Source organism: Dipodomys ordii, unplaced genomic scaffold (genome assembly GCF_000151885.1).
Source record: "Dipodomys ordii isolate 6190 unplaced genomic scaffold, Dord_2.0 Scaffold150, whole genome shotgun sequence".
NCBI classification, from domain to species: domain Eukaryota; kingdom Metazoa; phylum Chordata; class Mammalia; order Rodentia; family Heteromyidae; genus Dipodomys; species Dipodomys ordii.
This window is the reverse complement of record NW_012267366.1, coordinates 2922804-2927613: the sequence shown is the minus strand read 5'-3', so window position 1 is coordinate 2927613 and position 4810 is coordinate 2922804.

The window sequence follows — 4810 nt, the reverse complement described above, 5'->3', positions numbered from 1 at the left end:
GTGAGAGCTGTTAGATTTATGGGCTTGGAATCCAAGAAAAAGAGAGTTATCAGTGAGCTGATAGTCTAGAAGCCAGAGAACTAGATAAAATCCCCAATAGAAAGGTAGATATAGAAGGGGTAGAAAGACACTTCAAAGTCAAAGGATCAGGAAAGCAAAGAGGAACCAGCATATGATGTTGAGATGAAATGGCCAGTGAGGTAACTCAGGGAAAGAATAACCTACTACAAGCCACAAGAAAAAGTCTTTTCAGGAAGTAAGCCTGTCCATTGGTGCTGATGCACATAAAGATTATCCCTTACATTTAGTGACTTGGAGGGTAGAGATTGCAGTATTGGTTAAGTACTTTCATTCAAAGGTAGCTGCAGAAAGGTGGAATTCACAGTCCCAATTTCTGTGGACAGAAGTTTCACAAATATGAATACACACAAGCATTACTGGAGACTTAGTGAAAATGTAGATTCAGGTTCACTAGGTCTAGGATGGAGACATTTCTGTATCTGCTCCCAGGTGATGATGGGACTACTGGCTGGAAGTCCTCACTATTACAAGTCAGATTGACTAGTTGGACCTGCAGTTATTCCAAGTTTCTCTGCTGAATACAGATCTAACCAAGAACATACATGTCAACTTCTCAAGGCTAATTATAAAGGATTATCTATTTTCTACAGGATTACTACCATTAATAATTGCCTTCAAATGGATAACATGAGCAACAAGAAAGAAGCATAAAAAACAATTCCTTTGTAGGTACTAGTAGCCCTGTGAGCTGTGTGCAGGAGGGAGAGCTGTCCATACAGAAAGCAAATGTCAGGCCCATGAAACTGCCCTCACAGCTTCAGAAGCACTAGGAGACTCATTCTTTACCCAAGTGGTTTGGCTATAGTGTCTCCTGAGAAAACGTGCCACTATCTCTCCATTATCTATTTGCATAAATTGGGGCACTACAGGCTCAGAGTAATTCATGAAGATAAATGCCCAATAGAGACCTTGTCTTCAATCTCCTCTCTCAGTTCATTTGATTTTTTGGTAAATGTTTTATTGATATACAAAGTACATATCACGTAAGTCACCCATTTAAAGCCCACAATGCAACAGTGATTAGCCTATTTATAGAGCTGTGCACCCATCACCACAATAAATACTTATTTTTCATTTTTTAAATTTATTTGTTCATTTGGTGCTGGAGATCAAACCCAGAACCTTTCACTGACATATTGAAATCTCAAAATGTATACATATTAGTGGGGTACCATATGATATCTCATTATACATATATAATGTGTAGTCAGGTTAAGCACACCTATCTCCTTATACATGTATCACTTTTTGAGGCAAAAATCACTCAAATTCCTTCCTTTAGTTTTATTTTTTTTAGTATATATTTTTTATTGTAAAGATCCTGTATAGAGGGGTTACAGTTACATGAATAAGGGAATGAGTACATTTCCTATCAATTATTGTTACTTCCTCCTTTGTTTTCCCCCTACCAGATACATTATACAATTACTAGCTGTAGTCACCCCTTATTGCTAGGCCAATAGCATACTAGAACTTCTATTATCTAACTATAACTTAATACCTACTGATCAACCTTACCAACCCATTGACCACACTCAATTTTATGATATGTCTATCATTCTCCAAAGAAATCCATGGGCCCTTTACCCACTACCTCATTTTTAAACGATATAGTCCCTAAAACATGATAGATGTCCACTAAAAATGTCTAGAAACTTGCTGTCCAGCAATTTGTATAATACCAAATTGTGGTGGAGGAATGGCACAAAAAAAGTCCATCTTAAGAACGAAAACCCAACTGTAAAAATAGAAATTAACAGCATGAAAAAGATACGAAGGACCAGAGAATACATAATACTCTAGTAAACGCATAAATATCCACACAGTTCATTTAAATTGCTGAGCTGGGCTGGGGTGCCTGGGTGGCTCACGCCTGTAATCCTAGCTACTCCAAGGCTGAGATCTGAGGATTGCAATTCAAAGCCAGCTGAAGTAGTAAAGTCTATGACATTCTTATCTCCAATTAACTACCAAAAAATGCCAGAAGCAGAGCTGTGGCTTAAGTAGTAGAGCACTAGCCTTGAGCAAAATAGCTACGGACATCACCCGGGCCATGAGTTCAAGTCCCAGGACTGGCACACACAGAGAAAAAAAATGTTGAAGCAGACTAATATAGACTTCAGCTTTCCTCCACTGAGGTACACATGAATTCACCTGCCATGGGTTAGAGCTATGTGGGACACTGATTGGACAAGTGCCTCCCTATGTTGTGATAGGAGAAGGAAACTAAAACTGGTTTTGCAGCTGTGTCTGCCATCACTCACACAGGCTAAGTGGAATCCAGCCAGATGATTCAGACTCACTGGCACTCTTAGAAATTCCTCGCTTCAGTTCACAAAGGTGTATTTGGTGAACTATGATACCATTTGGATGATTTAAAAGCAGTGGCTGGTAACTATCTGTGTCTATGTTTATGTCGCTTCAAAAGGGATGACATTAAAAAAAATAGTAAAGAAGCTGGGTGCCATTGGCTCATGCCTGTCATCCTAGCTACTCAGGAGGCTGCGATCTGAGGACTGTGGTTCAAAGCCAGAAAAGTCTGTGAGACTCTTATCACCAATTAACCACCAGAAAACTAGAGCTGTGGTTCAAAGTGGTAGAGTGCTAGCCTTCAGTGAAAAAGGTCAGGGCCAGCACACAGGCTCTGGGTTTAAGCCCCATGACTGACAAAATTAGAAAAAAAAAACATAGTAAAACAATTACAAATGAATGATATTTTTAACTCATGAAATTAGTTCTGTGATTTGGTCATGGCTGTTTTATATATTTTTAAATGTGCCATTTTGAAAGGATTCATAACGAGTTAGATCTTACTCATACTTATATCTCACATTTTGAAGGAAAGCTGAAGAACATATCTAGCAAATTTAATTCTATCCTGTGACTGTCCATCCTGAAAAGTACTCACAAAAATTTATCAAGGAGCTAGGCGCTGGTGGCTCACACCTGTAATCCTAGCTACTCAGGAGGCCTCAGCCTGAGATCTGAGGATCACGGTTCAAAGCCAGCCCGGGCAGCAAAGTCCAATAAACCACTAGAAAACCGGAAGTGGCGCTGTGGCTCAAGTGGTAGAGCGCTCGCCTTGAGCTGAAGAGCACAAGGACAGCGCCCAGGCCCAGAGTTCAAGCCCCACAACCAACCCCCCAAAAAAATTTATCAAGGGGGGGCTGAGAAGGTGGCTTGGTGGTAGAGCACTTGCCTTGCATTCATGAGGCCCTGGGTTCGATTCCTCAGCACCACATAAGCAGAAAAAAAAAGCCGGAAGTGGTGTTATGGCTCAAGTGGTAGCGTGCTAGCCTTGAGCTGAAGAGCTGAGGGACAGCACCCAGGCCCAGAGTTCGGGCAAGGGATGCAAGATAGCAGAGCCATTTTTAAAAAGTTGATTATTTCCTTAGACCACATAGACAGAACATGAAGATAGAAATGCTGTGTATTGTGTAGGAAAGGGTATTTGAAATGACATCTATATATTTATCTACTTGGAATTCACAAAAAATGTCCCCCTATTTTTAAAGTCAATCACTTTCCAGAAACTAGATAAATCACAAAATGACACAAAAAAGGTTCCCCTGTATTGGGAGAGCTGACACCTGGCAAAGCCTAATATGCAATAGTACAGAACATTTCCTGCCATGCTCGGTAACATCTCTGGCAATATACTTTCAAATAACAATGCAATGGATTGTGGGCTTTTCTGAAAGCAAGAATGTGCCTTCTAAAATCTCATTTTAGTAAATATTTTTCATTTACTATCTGATCTAAAAGAGAAGCCCAGACCTTGTAAAGACAATGGAGCACTGCCAGCTGCAGGCTTCCTGCCTGGCATTTAGAAATGGTGAGAGGGAATGAAAGAAGTCTCTCATCACAGGAAGTGTCCAAAGAAGAGACAGAGCTGCAATTGTATCCAACTCTTTATTTTAAAAAAGTAATACAGACAAAGGAGATTGACTCATGAAAACAACTGATGTCCGGGCCCTGTGCTGCTACTCCTAGTAACCATGGCAACCAAGGTACAGGCTACACTTGTGTTAAAGTTGGTATTGTTTTTTTTTTGAAGTATTGTTACTATTTTATTAGAAGCCAGATGGGGAATTTTGGATTTGGTCTGTATAAGGTTTTATCATGGATAAGGATGCAAAGAGACTAGTGATGTGACATTTGGACCATTGCAATAGCCAACTAACTGGTGTCCCTGCATCTATCTTTACTTCCTTCTTAGTCTAACTCAACATAGTAGCCAAGATTTTTTTGTCCTAAAGGACATTCAAAGGTCATCACCATGAGCTCCCTAGCTTCAGTTTCTTTAAAAAAAAAAAACTCAATATTAGCCAGATGCTGTTGGCTCATGCCTGTCATCCTAGCTACTCAGGAGGCTGAGATCTGAGGAATGCAGTTTAAAGCCAGCTCAGGCAGGAAAGTCCGTGGGACTCATATCTCTAATAAACCAACAGAAAACCAGAAGTGGCTCACGTGGTAGAATTAGCCTTGAGCTGAAGAGCTCAGGGACAGGACTAAGCCCAGAGTTCAAGCACCATCACCAACAAAAACAAAAACAAAAAAAAAAAAACAAAAAACAACCCACTCAACATTATTATCAGACTAACAAGGACCTTCACGAATGCTGTGCCTTCTTTGACCTCATCTCTAACCATTCTTCCAATTGACCATTGCACCCTAGTATTGATAGACTCTTGCTGATACTTGACCATCTTTGACTCCTTCCTACCTT